The sequence below is a fragment of the Stegodyphus dumicola genome, chromosome 5 (assembly GCF_044657685.1).
Source record: "Stegodyphus dumicola isolate Sdum_Otavi_A_Nest chromosome 5, ASM4465768v1".
Classification (NCBI taxonomy): Eukaryota; Metazoa; Arthropoda; class Arachnida; order Araneae; family Eresidae; genus Stegodyphus; species Stegodyphus dumicola.
This window is the reverse complement of record NC_140772.1, coordinates 200,362,383-200,381,805: the sequence shown is the minus strand read 5'-3', so window position 1 is coordinate 200,381,805 and position 19,423 is coordinate 200,362,383. Positions and strand designations below refer to the sequence as shown.

Below are 19,423 nucleotides of genomic sequence, written 5' to 3'. Positions count from 1 at the left end.
GCCAAGCGGTTGGGCAGTTTTATGATTACTTTGGAAATTTACGAATTTAATCTTAATACAGTAGTCATAAAAGTCTACAGCCTTTTGATTAAATGCTTTCTTATTATCCCTGTATATTTATTACCTTGCGAAAGATATTTAAATGGCAAAAATACTCGCAGTACACATCTGTGATATATATGCACCCAAACTTAGCTTAAAATTTACAATATTATCATTGGCTGAAAGATGGTTTATAATGTAATAAATAATATAAACATTAGTTGGAAACGAAACTGATGTTTTGAAATTAATAGATAATTTAGTCCAGCGTTTGTAGGAATACAATGATCCTAAAAATATTGCAAATATCGGCAGTTTTCGAGTCTACATTACCTAGAAAATTTACCATCTACAGAAAAAATGAATTCCGCATCAATAACATGCCGATTAGGTGCAGGAAAGAAATAACGATAGGAAATACATTATTATTCAACTGTGTGTTAAGAAATTTTACTACTGTGCAATCGAAATTGTTTTGAAATCTAAAATTTGAGACTAGATTTACAAACGACTGGTTTTTTCCACTTACATGTTTACAGTCTTTTTCTTACTAAAATTTTAATTTATTAACTGTTATTTGTACATTACATATCGTTCATGCGTTGCATTAATAGCACAACTCAGAGAACTTTGAATTTCAAGATATGACCTTTCCCAACATTGAAAAAAGTCGTTTTCTTTCCGGAGCGAATTTGACATATTTTAGGTCAGTATAAAAAGAGCTAACAAATGACAGTCTCAGTTGCATTTTTTGATTTCCAAAGGTACCAAAGGGCCCGGGTTCTAATCCTGGAGAAGGCATGGTTGTAAATGTCGGTCCCTTCATAGGAGGCAGATGTGGCCCACCTATTAGATGCCTCCATAATAAAGTCACCATTGCTTCTGGCCTTAGCAGTGGCCAACGTCTGTGATGACTTGTGCTCGACATTGGAAAAAATCCGAAAGGTTTCAGATTTTATATTACGCCCAAAAGGGTGTTTATTTAACATTTTGTGTGTTACATTTATTTGTTAAATATCACGTTCTTTGCACTTAAACCACATAAAATTCAATTCTACAGCAATATCACAAAATATTTAAAAGCAGCATATCCTTAGAATTTTCGATAGACAGTCATGCGTGGTTGAGATAAAAATGATTTTTTTATTACAGTTTTGTCATTATTCCCTTTGAAATCGTTGAGTTTATTAATAAAAACTTCGTTAAATTTGTACAAAATATGAAATAGATAATAAAAGGAATTCCAAATTCGGGCTTCCAGATGCCTATGTTTGAGTAAAGAACTACATTTTCAAAATTTGATGACTGTAGCTACAGTCGTTTCATCACAGTGCGAGAAACATACAAGATTCTTCATTATTTAATTTCTTTAAATATTATACAGGGCGATAATATTTGGTGGTAATAATTTAAAACGTGATACGCCGTTTATAGTGAACTGACTCAAAATGCCGTTTCAAGAGGAATAGCCCTTCTGAGCTAACGCTCCTTTGGTATAAAAATTTCTGTTGTACATTGGCTGCATTGCTGACACTTCTCAGTGTCATTTATAATAGCTCATTTATTGTGGTCCATTGCAAATTATGCAGTCATTGCAGTGTTTTTGAAAGAGCAACTATTTATTATGTCTGGTATGTTAATGGAGAAGATATATAATTACTATGAATAGAATAAATAACCATGGAAAATTAGCCAAACTGCATTAATCTCTCGTTCCATAATACAAGTTTAAATCTGCAAGCAGCTGTCCTCATAGCGTGAAGAAATTGGTTCATTTCATTCAAGTCTTTATGGCTTCATCTTTTTCTCAGTATTTTCCACATACCATTTCACAATTTGAGACATGGTCTCACTAGTATCTACTGCTACGTATGACATGAAGGTGCTGGAAAGAAAGATGCAACTGAAATGGGACATGCTTGCTAAAGGTTCTAAAGAAAAAAGGCTACATGCAAAATAGGTAATTTAGAAATAACATTGTATTCAGAAAATTGCTATGGATAGCAAAATGAATACATTGTTGCCTGTTACTTGAATGTTGTGGAAAATGTATGGATTAAAACCTTCACATATGAATTTCTTGTTGTCGGTCACACGAAAAGGAGGAGGGCACACAAAAGGGAGGAGATTTTGCTCACTGTTTATTTGGGAAAAATGTGAAATGGTTATTGAAATCAACCTCTTTTAATGATCATAACGGAAAAGCAGCTCTTTCAAACATTCAGAAGCATGACATGAGAACTTTACTGATGTAAAGGATTTATTATTTATTTTAAGATATCAATTATATAACGAATGATACGTATGAATAATTCTGATAGAATATGTTAATATGAAATTTAATTATACTAAATATTAATCAATAACTTCAAACGGTAACTTTTAAATATTAATAATGATTGCTAATAATATTTAGTTAATTGTGACAGATATGAAACTGCAACAGAAAGGAACACGTATGTACGAAATTTATAAACAGAAGGTTTCGAATAATATTTTGTGACTTAAACATGCAGAGAAATGTCATTACCAAAATTTATTTCAAATGACGTAAATATATTAAGTCCATATTTTTCTTGTCTACATTGATAGCGATATTTTGCAGGAAATACTTACATATTTAAGTCTGCAATATAGTTTGTTATTTGCTTATTAAAATTATATTGTATCATCTGACATTTATCAGGCTGTATGTTTGATTTATAAATTTTGCCCTGCTAAATGCGAGTTGCACCTTCGTATTAAAATTCTAATATATTTCTGTGATGAGTTGTCAAAATTCGAAAAGAAAATAGTGTAGACTAGAATTACAATTTTATAAAACGATTCAGGAATTTTTTTCCACCTGTTATGAAGCATTCACGCGCTTTGAATTATTTTAGAAATTTGCAGCTTAACAGAAATTCACTTTCACTTTAATTATAAGAAAATTTTGTTCAGCTGTTTCACTTATTTTTTCTTAAAAATCTTGCTTGAAAATTTATTTTACATTCCTTAAAAGTTTATGAGTTATTCCTCGAAATGATTGCTGTTTGCTGTTTGCTTATTTTATTAATTCTTGAAGTAAATTTAAAGGAAATTAGTTTGCGAAACTGGTAAACGCGTATAATTTAAGACTTAAAATAGAAACTCCACATTTATAATTAAATGTCGATTTAATCTTTTGCAAATTTACGAAAAACCTTTGCTATTTCTGTTTTATAAAACGATTCCTATTATCTCTGTATCCATCGTATCAAAGATATGATTCATCTCATAAACTTTTATGCTTACTAGAAGCCTGCTGTATAAGTCTTTAAAGCGAAAAACATTTTTTATGCAATTGTTCAGACTTTTCGGTTCACAGTAAATTATTAACATAGAGTAGGGCTGAAAAGCTTGACGTAAACAATCAAAAGAGCAATTCTTTTCCAATTCCGCCGAATTCAAATTTGAGCTTCGTTGTCGCATTTACTGGAAAGAAAAAGTGCCTTTCTCTTTAAGTAAACTACCTTCGTTAACGGCGACTCTCTCTCCGCTCTCTTCTCTTTCAAGGAAAATAAATTGACTCAGAAAGACTGAAACGCGAATAAATAAAAGAAGAAAAATTTCAAAGAGAGAAAAATATTTCTACCCAAACAATTTAACAAGAGAAATGGGTCCATATTCTACCTTTAATATTCAACAACACGAAAGCAAGGAAAACAGCCGTCAGAAAATTCGGTTTCTGAAAATGAGTTGTTGACGAATTTTTGTCGAGATTTCAGAAATAAGTACACTTACGCTTTTGATGTTTTCTAAATTTTATGCTCTGGTTTTGCGGTTTCATTATTAGATTTCTTTCATTTGCAGTGCCTGTGCATTATATATTAGTTTTTCTTTTCTTATCCTGTTTTTTTTTCCTACAGAAGAATGCAGAAGTCAAGGCTTTCGATCAGTCACAAAAAGCAGATTGTTGAAAGCTTCCGTTGGGTTTGGGTGAGCAGAAATGATATTGAATTCACCCTCTTTCAAAGCATTATATATTAAAAAGAACGGAACTCTTTTTTCATATTAAAATGGCTTGCGTGTTTATTTGTAGCGTAATATTTGATCAATGCCTAGCTATGCATTGTGCATCGATTATTTATCATTTTTGACTATTCATGAGTCAACTGATCATCAGAGTGTTCAAAGTACTTTCTATTGAGAATAAATATATGTATTTTATATTATAGTCCAAAAGTATTTGGAATCATTCCGGGAAATACAATATAGCACTTTATTGGTTGATATACATTACATCTCCTTCTATGTTATAACTTACGACTATAGTGCGTTTAAAAGTTAGTGTAGTGTTATAAGGTATTTCTCCCGCCCTCTTAGAATGCTTTCGTGGTGTAATGGTCAGCATATTCTGCGCGTATTCGAAAGATCCGAGGTTTGAGTCCCAGCGAGGGCATTGCATATTTTCCATGTCTCCTGCTTCGAAATAACCTAATGTCTCTACAGTTTATATTATTTACTTTTGCACACGCCTCTTATTTGCTTTTTGTAACCCTTGAAACGTGTTTAAATACTACGAAAATTGAAAAAACTCTGAACGTTAATTTGATATTTGACAGATTTTTACGTGGTCTTTTAGTTCTTGCTTCACATTTGGAGCTGTGTTCACATGATTTGAGAGCTGGATCTATTCCAAAAAAAAGCCTAAATTCGTGTTTCATCAACCAATAGTAATGAAATTAGTAACGCAACAACTTTGAGTTTGGAGTAAATTTAGCCAAGATCTCAAATGATTACGAGAGAAAACAGGTACAGGTCGCACCTCATCAAGAGCAAAGAAATGTACAAGATTATAGATTGAGATCTTGACTGTTACTCAAGGTTGTTTATATTTCACTTGGCATGTTTCTCTTCCATTTTCAATAGTTATGAGTTTTAAAGAAGTAATCACCTTGTTTAAACTTCTCCTGGACCACTTGAACACAATAAATCGAGAAGCGCCGCGTCGCAAGCCGAATGACCTTTTCAAATTCATCAAGGAGATTAAATACTACGACAACTTATTCAGTAAATTTCTTTATTACTGCAGAACCCCAATAATGGCTGAGTGGTTAAAACCGATGTGTACTGATGATGATGGTTCAAGAGATTCATATTTCGACTGGGAGTGTCTTGTATAGTTAGTCAAAATTCATAGAACACTTAAATTGATAATAATGATCATTAATATAGAAGTCAAGGATTCTATATTAATGATCCAAGATATGTCCAAGATAATTAACTTGACAGCACAAAACAGTATTTCATTAATAAAACTGAACATGTATTATGTAATTCCCGCTTATAGCAGCGGCCATGAAGAATCTTATCAAATGCTTTACACTTGTTCCTCCTATAAATTTCAAGCATCAAGTAAGTTCTGTAAAATTTAAGCATCATAAAGTTATTTTTTCATACTTTTCTAGTGGCCCGGCGACAGCGCCATCTATCTGCCAAAGGCGGAACATGCTGAATACCGTTAGTTCAATCCAGGTTCGAGCCCAGACGAAAAAAGTCATAGTTTTCCCAATGTGTAATGTGAATATGAGCAGTTTCATTTAGAAAGTCCTCCGCGAACTCATTCCTCGCCCTACTCAGCTTTCATGTGCTTTGGCATATTTAAGTAATCATAACCACTAATTTGTTTATTGTTTCCTGAAGCACCAAATCTCTGATCTAACCGATGTGTTGCTGATTACTTGAAGTGGTTGGTCTACCAGAGCGTGGTTCATCTTCGACGCATTAGGTGCCATTCTTAAACATCTTACACAATTCCAAAACTTTTGCTTTTGATCAGGTGTTTGTCTTCAGGCTTCTTACAGCGTTTCAAACGTTTCTGCAGCAGAAAATTCATTGAAAATGCAAAATTTAACGCATGGTATTTGTTTAATAATATTAGTTCTTTTTTTGTAATTTCCAAAGCAAGCATCTTTTATTCATTAAAAATATAACTTTCAAACTATTAAAAGAAGTGAAATACGCATTGTTACAAGATATCAATGAAAGTTGTAACTAATACTGAAAAATTTTGCAAGCGATTATTTGAATGTGCGTGTTAGAAATTCTCAATACTTTCCCTTCATGATAGTATATATTGATTGTTCAGGCTGTAAAGTATAAGGATAGTAATGATCGATACAAGATTAAACTTTAAATGCAAATAATTAAAATTAAATAAGAGTAAAATCCCAAATGTATTACTGGATGAGGCATAAATAATAGTAAAGTTATTTTTGTTACATTTGGATTTATTGGAAATCAATCAATTACAGTAAAAATTTAATAAAGAATAAAAAATAGAATGAGCTAATAGTATAGAAAATATAAATTACAACTATTGAACTGATGCACGGAAACTCACTTTTTTTGTCCTATCACTTTTGTGTCCGAAAAACCTATCGAACTGCTGCCACCATAGGTATTCGCCATGTATTATTTTTGTAGAAATTAAATAATAAGGAATCTGTATGTATACATTTATGTATGTTCCTCATTTTGTCAGAAAACGATGCCGCCTAGAGCCACCGAATTTTTAATACTCATGATTCTCCAGCAGAACATCTGCATCTCGAAGTTTGAATTTAAATTTTTTTAAAAACTTATTTAATACTTTGAACAAATTTAATGCATCTTTGATTAACAAACACAATGATTTGAAAGTGAGCAGTGGCAACGCTGTTCGAAATAAGACATATTTATCTTCATAACATCTTTGCCAGCGCGAAACTGTTGCCATTCGAGAAAATGAAAAATATTTATCTTTAAATTATAATTAACAAATTAAACTACTTGAAAATAATGTGTTACCACTTCCAGAAACAAAATACTTTTGTTTTTGAAGCTCCAGGTTCTTGAAATTTAGTAAAGCCTAAAATACTTATTATTCTGGATTACTATTGAGTAAAAACTTTAAGCGATTTAGAAGAAATAAACGCAGTTCTTAAGAATATTTTTTTCTACTTTTTAATGTGATTGATTTAAATAAACATGGATTAAAATCATGAGGTAGCTAATTAGAAATATTAATTATTTTTATGAAATTACATTAGCTGGACTCATAAAAATCATTATATAATTTTTCTTCTTTTGTAATAACTATTTCATGCTCTGGCCGTGCGAGCGGATAGTTTAAAAAATAATATAGTGAATATAAAAATATGTATGGCAACCTCTAATACTCTTTCGGGGATTCTAATGATCTGCTGTTTCTAAGTATTTGTGATTTTGCTATTGAATTGAACTTTATGTGGCGTAAGTACGAAGAATATGATATTTAATTAACACGAAGTTAATAATAAAAAGACAGAAAATGTTTTTCAACAGTCTTGCTAAAGAAACGGAACATTGATATGATGAACTGAGAAAAGACTGAAAAAGTATAAAAGTGTATGCAAACACTTAACGCTGCATCGGTAAATTTAATCATGTGTTACTATGCAGCTTTTAGAATTTTTGCAAAGAAGCAATGCTTAGTCATAAAGTTAAAGGACTTTTCCTCCCCCCGAAAACAAAATTGGTTAGTAGACGCAAGCTCAGAGAGGGAATAAAAAAACTTCACACACCCTTTTGAGCGACCGTTAAAATCTGAAACCTTTCAGATTTATTTTTTTTTTTTTTTGTTAAATAAGAGAAAAACGTAATTATTATTATTATTTTGTTTTTCCCCTCGTCAACCATCTTTAGCGTAAGGCAGTGGCGGCTCGCCTATGAATCACGTGAATCGCTGCTTCATTTAAGTTTTTTTCTAGAACTTACAACAGCAAATTAATAACTTGCAGTCCTATAGCAGCCACTATTTTTCGGATACGTGATTTTAATACGCAGTTTCATTGGTTGTCGCCAAATATGTCTCCAGCGACAATATATCACGTCATGCGCAATGATCACAACTCAGTTGCGGACATGTATCTATCTCACTTGCCACAAATATGTATTTATGTGCAGACGGATTGGCGCAGGTGCCGCAGGTGCCGCAAATTTGCAGAGATACTTGTTTGGAGGTATGTTTCCTCCTGTAGATGGCCTCTTTTGACGATTTACTAAGAAAATTGAACACTGATAAGATGAACCGAGAAAAGGCTGGAAAAAATAGGCGAGTGTATGCTAACACGTAACACTGTATGGTTAATTCTAAACATATGCTGCTTTTAAAAATTTTATAACTTTGCTGTTGAATTGTATGCAGCATAAGTGCGTTCGTATTCTCCATCGATCTACAAAACACCTTCGTATTTAATGTTTATACTATTTTTGGTATATCATATCATTTACTGCTAAGTTAGAATGCAAATTTTAACGTAATCAGGGTTAAGTTTGTTACTTTTGTTTTGGTATAAATGTGTATAGCATTTGTTTTGTCCCTTGCATCCCTTTTATTATTACATAAAAGATCATCGCTCATGCTTTCCAAAACTTGAGAAATACACATGGACATTTATTTAGGTTTAGATTATTTTCTACCGTGTTTTATAAATTAAAAGTATAGAAAATGACAGTAAATACATATATTCATAAACTAAAACTAAATGCTTAACAGCTAAATAAAAGGATGGCCATATTCTCCCATTAAAATCTGAAATTCCCCTCCCTGGTAGAGACCCCCTGGTCTAACGTTTGTCTTTCTACACTGGTGAAATAAATTAAGAGAATTTGCATATTTGATCTACGATCTCCAGAACTACTGGACAGATTTAATAAAATTTAGCGTGAACATGAATTTCGTTTTGTCGATATACGTAATACAAACAAAATAAAATACACATGTTCGTGCATAACACTCATGGGAGTCTGAAGGTCTGAAACAGCGGTTGCAAAAAACACAAAAGAAATGGGTTAATAGGGGTATGGTCCCCTCTTACAGGCAAACAGGCCTCGCAGTGTAATATCATACTGGAAATAAGGCAGTTTATCAGTGCCTGTGGCACTTGGTCCCATTCATTCAGCGACGCTGTTTTCAGTTCCTGGATGGTTCTTGGAGGGGGTTGCGAGTTACAATTGCCCTACCCAGAGCGTCCCAGACATGCTCTATAGGGTTGAGGTCTGGAGACCTGGCTGGCCAATTCATCCGGCGAATATCCTCACTCTCGAGAAATTCGTCGACCAGAAGAGCTCTATGTGGCCTCGAGTTATAATCCTATGAGATGAACTCAGGGCCCACTGCACCGCGGAAAAGGCGAACATAGGGCTCTCAGACCTCATCCCTATACCTCACACCAGTCACAGAGCCTATGGCATGGAGCGGCCATCCAACATAATGCCTGCCCAGACCCTTACACCGCACTCGCCATAACTGTTGATTTCGCGGACATTGGAGGGTAGGTAGCGGGTCCCGGCCTCTCTCCATATGAAAGTACGGCAAGAATCGGTATTTAGGCTAAAATGGGACTCGCCGGTGAACAGAACGGCCGCCCATTGCTCTGTACTCCAATCACCATGCTGCCTGCACAATGCTAATCGGACTCTCCTGTCCGTAGACGTGAGCTGGACGCAAACAGCCGGTCTTCTGGGAAACAACACTCTCTCATTCAGTCTTTTGGAAACAGTCACTTTTGTTACACGTGTTCCTGTGGCTGCATACAGGTTCAGAGTGAGCTGAGAAGGTGTAGCCCCTCTGTTACGCCTGGCTAAAATAGACAAATAGCGATCTTCTCAGGCCGTTGTGGCTCTTAGACGACCTTGCCCAGGCTTTCTCTTGATTGATCTAGTATCCTGAAATTATTTCCATAGGTTACACACGACGCCGGGCGTTAAATTAAACTCTCTGCATATCTGGACTTGCTATTAGCCTGCCTCTAGCCTCCTCACTATTCGCCACCTCATTCCATCATCTAAACGTTGGTGGTTACTCATTTTTACTGTTCCGATGTGAACTTAACCTAATGCTGCAAGATAACACCAAGAAATTCGCCGAGGTGTGCTAGCAAACGATATTCGTTTTACCCTCCACGCTCTTATAAAGCCTGTTTTTCTGCTGGCTCCACCTACATGCACGTGTCGTATGCTGCTGGTTTACGTATTTGTCGTACAAGATTTGAATTTTTATCTAGAAGCAATGGCGTTTCCTTCAGTTTAGCTCTTTTCATGCAAATCGATAAAATATGCAAATTGATTTAATTTATTTCACCAGTGTATTTTTGGCTTCATTAAGCTACGTTCAAGAACATCTTTCTAGTTTTGGTCGATTTTCCCATGTTTAACATGAACATGAAACAGCTTCCCTTGAAACGTCCTTTACGAAATCAGTCCCTCTCCTTAGGCAGATAGCCGAGTGCTTCTCCATAATCTAAATAATCTTAATCTATGCCAATTATATACCTACCCAATCATAACCAGTTTCTTTCTTCCAGTGGAAAGCTATACAAAACAATTTAATATACTTCCGCTTAACAATTTTGAATTTTTATGACTTGATAAATTTTATTTTGGAGCTAACAGATGAATTTCATTTTCAGAGGATGTTTATGAAGTATATTCCTACCAAAACCTTAAATTACACTTTAAGGAAATTGCTTTAATATTCAGGAGCAATGATAATTTATTAAATCTAGCTTATTACCAGGCTACTGTAATTAAAAACACTGCAAGATACCTCTCATGCAAGCATTCAATTTGCCATCTACATTGACGAACAAAAGCAAAATTGTTTCAGGACTGCCATTAAAATTCATCGCAATTGCATTCCTCTAAAGTGAAATTCCTGTTCCTAATGAAACTGATACATTAAATCTAATGTGATCGAACACAATTTACGAACCCATTTCGCGCTGGCGGATTTAAAACTCGCAATTAGATTGTTCCATACGCTATCTTTCCTGAAGAGAAAATTAAAAATCGAAACCAGGTCCTTAAAGGAAAAATATTGCGCTAATAAGAAACAAGGCCTGGAAATATATAGTCTGTTTTACGGTCTTATATACGATACTCCAAATTAGCTCACGTTAATTAGTTCATCCATTCTGAGGTGTTCTGAGGCGATGTGGGTTCTGTAAAGAATGTATTATCGGGAAAGAGCTGTGGCTGTAAGTGGTTGACTAAATGATTTCGCATGCAGAACATTCTAAGCTCGTGCTTTGAAAATAAGATGGTAAATGTTTTATTTGTCAATTTCCGAATAACTGTTACCTAAGAACAAAAGAGTAAAAAGACTTTTTTCATTAATTGAAATGGCCTTCTGAAAAAGAATGTCATGGAACAAAACCCAAAGACTGCGGGAAAAGCCAAAAATAATATTGCTAATCAATTGCAAAATATTTTAAAAATGTATATAATCTAACTGATTTTAACATTATATGTGTTGGTGTCATTTTTTCTGAGTTTAAGATATGGCAATTTAAAGATTTGAAATTTTTGCTCATAGTCCAAGTTTAGAACTCTGATTCTACAATTTTTACTTTAAAACAGAAAAGAGCCAACAATCGGAAAAATTATGAAAATAACGCAATATTTTTATTTTGAGAAAATAAATATAAACCTGCTAATCCTTTACAATTATGCTAAAAGTAATATAATAATAAAATATTAAATTTATTATCATCATCTCTTATTTATTATTATATTTGCTGTTTGCTGGAGTCATATCATTAAACTTAATTCTGTTCGATTCATGTTGTTGCTTATGCTCACTTGTCTGACGTAGTCAGCTCAAACCTACGAAATTCCTCATGACAAGGAGGGAAGATTATGCCTGTCATTGGTAACAGCCTAACAGGTGATAGTGCGATTTGGCTTAGTTCCGCCCCCAATTTTGATGGATAGCACCCCGGGGCTGGGTCCGAGGGTCTCCCATTCTTCTTCCCCTACCATCAACCTCGAGAGAACTTTCGGCTCCCCGCATATTTAGAGTGCCCTCATGCTGAACGGACACTATATATTTACAAGCATTCATGCTTCTCCGGGATTGGAACCTGGGCCCTTCGACACGGCAAGTCAGCGACGCTAACCACTATGCCGGATGTGGGGCGTGCTTAATTCTACTTGCGTCCACTTAAAATGGTCAGAGCTTCAGATCTGTAGTCAGGATTGCATGTTACTTACAAGTTTTCCTGTCGGTAACTTTCTGTAAACAAATAATGTCACTAAAAAGGGGAATTTAGCATCAATGATGGGTACCTGTGACGTCACGACATAGTCATAAGATGTTCTCTTTGGTTTTATGTAGCCTCAATAAGCCATTTAGCTTTTTTAAAAATAGCTGCTATTTGTTTATAAAATAGCTGCTGTTTGTTTGTCTACCTACTGCATTAAAAAAAGAAAATATTTACAAATTCCGTGCTTTTCAGTTATAATATCCTGAGTGATCTATTTCTTCCAGACTTCAGACGAAATGACTGATGCAAATTTGAGCTTATTTTTATATGCTACATCTGTAATTTGTATCTATTAATTACCTAATTAATAAAGAACGATTTGTTCTTTCAAATTTCCGCTATAATGATTGGGACATGTTTGGTTGACGGAAGATTTCATGCGTATATATTATACTTTCTACGAACAATCACGTTTTCGCAGAGATGATTAGTAAGTTTGTTTTAAGATCCGCATAAATTAAGAATGTATCAGAATTCGTGCTGCGATGAATAAGGGATATTTCTCATAGAGGAGAAAAGGAATTAGGTACTCTACCATGGGAAGTTGTGGTAGGGGATCCAAGAGATCAAGCTTCACATTTACACTTAAACCTTTTTCCTATTTATTTGAGTCATTACTAGCTGCAGAGTAGATAAGACAGTTGAATACTGATAGTTTTTCTCGTGTTCGAAATATTGGTAGTAGTTAATAGTAGTGGTAGTTCAAAATAGTACTACGGGTTCGTAAAATTCGGGCAAAAAGACTAGCAGAATTTCACCAAAATCGACAGAAATCACTAAAATAGACATTTTAACGATTTTTCCCAAGTGTAACATGAAATATGAGCCAGTGTTTTTAGAAAGCCCTTTGCGATGGCATTCCTCGCCTTAGACAGATAGCGTTCATGCGTTCATTTTGTAGAGACATTAGGTTATTTGGAAGCAGAAGAGATGAAAAATGAGCAGTGCTCTTGCCAGGACTCGAACCACGGACCTCTCGAATACGTGCTGAGTGTGCTGACCACTATACCACGAAGGCATGCTAAGAAGGCGGGGGAAATACCTAATATACTCCCCTCTTAAAGGGTGACTGCGGATTAGGGGACCCATACGTCAAATCCTGGCGGTGGAGAAACATCATCCACCACCTTTTTAGTTCGTAGTAGTTCGTCTGTAGAGACATTAGGTATTTTGAAGCTGGAGACATGAAAAATGCGCAATGCTCTCGCCGGGACTCGAACCAAGGACCTCTCGAATACGCGTCGAGCGTGTTGACCACTACACCACGAACGCATGCTAAGAAGGGTGGAGAAATACCTTATAAATTATCAAGCTTTAATGTGTGTTTTCATTTATCAAGTTGCCCGAGTAGTATCGTTTCACCTGCTTTCTTCATAATTACTGAAGAAACTACTGGTGATCTTTTAGCTTAATTAAAGTATTAAAACTTTCTGTGGACCATTTATTACAAATAGGAAAACTGCTTTCTTAGAAGCATAATTTTATCTATGGGTTTGATTTCTTTTACCACTCTAGCGGGCAGAAGAATATTACCTGAATGCTATTTAATGTCACACTGCAATATGTGTCTCGCGTCTGCGAAATGTTTCACACGTATTTCTGTCGGATAAGTAACTTATTTCTATTACTCATATTTTCGTACAGCATGAAACATTTTTCAGTGGTTAGAGGCGAAAAAATGAAAATGTAAAAATACTTTGAAAATACGTAATGTATTCTACATTTACTTTAAATATTTTGACATTAATTGCAGCATCTTGCCTATTGACATCAACTTTTAGTGATAAGTTAGTTTAAAAGGTAAAGAGAAGATCTGTTTTCCTCAAAGTTAAATTATTTAACCAAGATCTAAGAAGTACTTTTACACGAATTGTGTTCGCATGAAGAATTTACTGCATTAGTTTTCAGTAGGTGTGTCGGAAAAGAGTATTATGCAAGTATAAATAAAAATACCTAATCTCCACCTTTTTTAGTTTTTACTAGAAGGCTTATCTGTGAAGATAGTTTGCATATGTTTGCGTACTTTCCTTTTATAACATTTTATGGATTTTAGTATTTTACTCTTGTTTGGATGAGTATGGAACAAGTATGAATCATGACACCTAATATAAATCATTTGTGTTATTTCCTGGAAGGTCTTGTCCCTAATACTAGCTTGGATGTGTCTCACTACTTGCCATTTGTACTGACTTGATTTTCAGTACAATAATTGTTTTCGCATGAAGAATTAACTGTGTTAGTTTGCAATATCTGTATTGCGAGAGAGTATTACTCAAGTATGAATAAAAACACCTAAATACTACATTTTTTTGGCTTGAAGGCTTGTCCCAAAATGTAGCTTAAATATGTTTGGATACTTAGGTTTGGTAACGATTTCTTTTTTGTGGTGATGTTAACATCCTGTTGATTTGTGCATGTGTGATTGCTCTTGTACACATTTGTACATGTGCGATTACTGAATAAGGAGTATCATGCTTTGCACTGAAGACTTATCTGTAATGATAGTTTGTATATTTCTGAGTATTTGCCTCTTGTACTGATTTCTTTTTGTCTGAAATAAAATTTTTATCAGTTTAATGCCTTACTTATCAGCTTACCATTTCTGTTAGATCGCAACTGCTGGTAAAGGAAATGTTTCAAGGAAGATAACCTCATCTTTACTTTACTTTCTTTCGGTCATTTTTCTCCATAATTTTAATCAAAAATCCATGGTTTTTTATGAAGATGTTCGTTACTAGATCTTAATACTCGTATTTCAGTAAAAACCACTTAAATTATGCGGAACTCCGTTGATCCATGTTGCTTGTTGTTCTTCTCTTCTTTTCAGTAACATTTGCATTTTGTTCACCGGGGAACCTTCTCCTAAGAGAATATTTCAAATATTACGTGGTTGGGCGGTTAAGCAAATAAAAAATTCTTTGCTTAATTTTGGAGGAAAATATTTTCTTACGCGAAACAATTATTTTAATTTTAACAATGTAATCGTTTGTGAAATAAAACACTACTGATTAAAAAGTACCCACACTTGCGTATGAGTTAAATATGCGTTTGGATTATAGCAAAATACTAACCCAATAATCCGGAAATTTTCCTCATATCCGAAAAATGCATTGAAGCGGATATCTGTTGCTCGCTGTAAGCTCAAAAATCTCCGTTAACATGTTTCAAAATTACCATAAACAGAGAGTCAGATATTCTTCTTTTAAGCAGTTCATGTGTATTGATAGTGAGACAATTTTAAAAGCAATATAAACTATTAAAAATTCGACATATATTACCACGACCTCATCAGAAGTCGTCAAATTTTCAGAATGATTCAGACTCTTGCAACTATTCACAAAAATAACACTTTAGTTTCAGAAAAAAGTCGCCATTTTTATTTGCGATGAGAGCATCTTTAAAGCAGCCTATTATTCTATTACCCATATATTAATTTTTTTTTCGTTTAAATTCATTTAAATTCTTTATAAAAATCTTTCATGTATTGAATATTAACGGAAAAACAGTTTATCAATATTGTTATTTAGATATTTTTATTTATATTTTTTGGATACTTTAGGAGGTTATTAGGGATTTTTTTCAAAATGCTTCATTAATTATTGATTAATTTTGCCGCTTTAGCCCAAATTATCTTTTATTTGGAATTAAACATGTAACATTTTCCTTATGTAGTGATAAATATACAGATAATAAATATAATACTAGCTTAACTTGGGTATATCTGTGGTTAATATTTATTATTGTTTCAAGTTAATAACACATTATAAGGAAATAATAATATTTTATGAGATAAAGAGCAAAAAAAAAAAAAAAAAGTTGAAACTCCATTCAAACAAATTTAGTTCTTATTGTTATCTTATTTCCAAGTATTATGATTTTGTAATTAACTAATAATATTAATTTAGAAGTCAAACAACAAAAATCAGCGTTATATTTTAAATTTTTTTGCGTGCTGACCACTATACCACGAAGGCATGCTAAGAAGGCTGGAGAAATACCTTATAAATTATCAAGCTTTAATGTGTCATGTTTCACACGTATTTCTGTCGGATAAGTAACTTATTTCCATGACTCATATTTTCGTACAGCATGAAGCATTTTTCAATGGTCAGAGGTGAAAAATGAAAATGTAAAAATACTTTGAAAATACGTTATGTATTCTACATTTACTTTAAATATTTTGACATCATTTGCAGCATCTTGCCTATTGACAGCAACGTTTAGTGATACGTTGGTTTAAAAGGTAAAGAGAAGATCTGTTTTCTTCAAGGTGAAATTGCTTTAACCAAGATCTAAGAAGTACTTCCACTTCTGTTAGAAAGAAGAAACTAATACAATTTTCTACTTAAAACTTTAAACTTCTTTAGGCCTATAGGTTTTTATCTGAGTCTCTGAAGATATTCTCTGATAGAAATGGTTGAAAATATTAAATAATGCACAAAGCTCCGATCCGCATCAGAAGAAAGTTATACTGTCGAGTTGATATGGTGAAGAACAGAAAATAATGAAATGTCCCTGCATGTGTACATAGTCTCCTGAATGTCAAAACTTGGAAATGACCTTTCAGAAAAAAGGCAAAGTATTTGGGAAAATGCAGAGCAAGGAATACGCACCTACCAAGTTCCTGCCAAAAACAGATAAAAAAATTGCTCACAAACCCATTTATTAACTGTTTCATAGCAGGCTGTGCAAAACAGGAGCAGAAAAAGAATTTAATAAAAATAATGGAGTACCTAGCAAGTCGAGGTAGAGATCTTTGCCCTACAATTTGATCCTAGTCTTTCGAAAAACGTCCACAATTCCAAGCATGCTGAGCACCAACTAAATTGCATACCAAGGTACACAATGTAAAAATCAAAGTAATTTGCACCCTCTGTCTGATACCCCTTTTCATCCCTTAAAAGCCAGCATATTTTAAAAGAGCAGCAATTATGAAAGCTAGGACATAAAAGTGTACTATGTAACGCATAGTTCTATGTATTATGCACTCTGAAATGAATATATTCCATGTATGCCCATGTACACCAGCACAATGAATTGTGTATAGAAAACCAAAATAATGTTTCAAGTATAATATGTAACCAAGTATCTGAAACCCTTAGGTCATACTTCAAATTACCGCGTCTGCGTGTGCCGAGCATGTATTTTTTATGTATTTTCATTTAAAGATCCAACGAACGCCAAGGACATTGGACGAGATACGTGGTGGCCCACATGCGGCAAGAACCTGGGCGATGTTGCGCGTACACTGGACCTGCACGTGCGTACGAGCATGCCTCACTCGATTCCGGAGAGCTAACACAAGATAGGGGACAATATATGCTTGCCCATGGCGAATACCTAGTGTTCTCTCCACTTTTCCCTGTCACTGTTATCAAACCCTGTCACTGTTATAATGTGATTGGGACATTATGCTTCGGCTACGCGGAACTAGTCGTCGAAAGGGACAGTTCTCAGATCCCGCACTGTTCCAAGAAACCCATGTAGCTAGGTTACCATTTTCACTTATTACAAAGACTTGAACGCGAAACACTAATCGATTATCCCTCAGATTGGGATCACGAGATGCTTCAGAAGCAGAACTTTCGTCTGATTGGTTGTCTCTACCCGAGACAGAGGTCTAGCCGAGACATTTTCAGTGAGGTTTGCAAAACTCCCGCGTAGCCGCAACATCGTTTCCGTAGCTAGGCGGGACTTCGCTTCAGGCGGGGCTCTTTTTTTCTAGGAATCCTCCCACTTAAACCAGTGCTACCAGCATCTCGTTTCTCAGAAAAATTTCGTCTAGCAGGGATTGTAGCCAAGTGTGATAACCTCTGTATTACGAGAGATCACTAAATTAATGAATGGATAAAAATGATTAAAAGGAACCAGTCCAGTCCTTTAGATATGTTCAAACATAAAAAAAGATAAAATATACGTGAAACTCATAAAGATCTTAAAACGATTTATCACTTGATTATACAGAGTTCAAAATATGCTGAGGCAAAATATGTGCTGTATTTCATATTTGTTTAAAACTTAACTAACAGTTGTAGAGTCATTAGGTTAATTGGAAGTAGAAAAGATGAAAAATATACAACCGCCTTCGCCGGGAATCGAACCACGGACCTCTGGAATACCGGCCCAGCGTGCTACCGTTCCACCACGAAGGCACGCTAGGGAATTGGGAGAGATATCTTATATACACCCCTTTATAAAGGGCGACTAGTGTTTTAGGGGACCTAGTCGCCAAATCCTGGGTGCAGAGAATCATCATCCACAACCCTTTTAGTTCGGGCGCCACTTGTAGAGTCATTAGGTTAATTGGAAGCAGAAAAGATGAAAAATATGCAACCGCCTTCGCCGGGAATCGAACCACGGACCTCTGGAATACTGGCCCAGCGTGCTACCGTTACACCACGAAGGCACGCTAGGGAAGTGGGAGAAATACCTTATACAGTAAGATTTTTTTTCTATCGGATTTTGTCATATGAACTCTGATAATATTATCTGAAATAAAATTAAAGAAAACCTTGAGTTCATATTTTACTGTATAAAGATGTATTCTGACCACGAGAATATTGGTAAAAGATATCATGAAAAACAGCTAGAAAAAGTAAACCATAAATGCATAGTTAAGGCTATCTAGTATTTAAATTAATACATAAAAGTCTTATTTATATCACCTGTGATGTTTATCGGAAGTTTATGTTGTATAGCTTATTTATCGGTATTTTGAATATTCACATTTTAAACGTACTACTGTTTTTCTTTAAAATATCACACAGTTTACATACCTATAGCATGCAATTTGTAATTTTTGTGTCCCGGTGTTACAATTATGTTACCGCAGAACTGAGAGAGAAACAACTTTACGCAAATCTCGCAAGCTATAAGTTAGGTGATTGTTTCATATAGTATAAAAGCTGCAATTAAATTTCTGCAAAAAAACTATACTGAGAATATTTTGATTTATTTAAAGATTACCATAATCTTTTGAATTATCGATTCTTTCACTAATGCATAGCCGGAATATCAGTTAAAGCACTTTTCTTTAGACATATGCATGTAACGAAAATGTGAAAGCTTTAGAAAATTTCCCATTTTTTAAAACGCATCTGTCGCACAGTCTTTTTAAGACTTGATAAATGATACATTACTGGAGGATAAAGAAAAAGAATTTTTTTTTTTTTTTAAATCGTAGTTTTTTAATTGTGTAGATCTCGAAACGACTATAGATGCATTTTCTCTTTCTTCACAAGGTTCTCCTTCTTCTATTATTTCTTTTCTTTTACTTTCCAAATTTTATGCGC

General features: G+C 34.3%; 1 non-coding gene across 1 annotated transcript; it reads right to left on the bottom strand.

Annotated features, from left to right (window-relative positions):
• Nucleotides 1-18,465: 18,465 nt before the first annotated feature.
• On the bottom strand, nucleotides 18,466-18,537 carry TRNAT-AGU (transfer RNA threonine (anticodon AGU)). Its single transcript has one exon. It is a non-coding gene; the product is annotated as a tRNA-Thr (tRNA).
• Nucleotides 18,538-19,423: the final 886 nt, after the last annotated feature.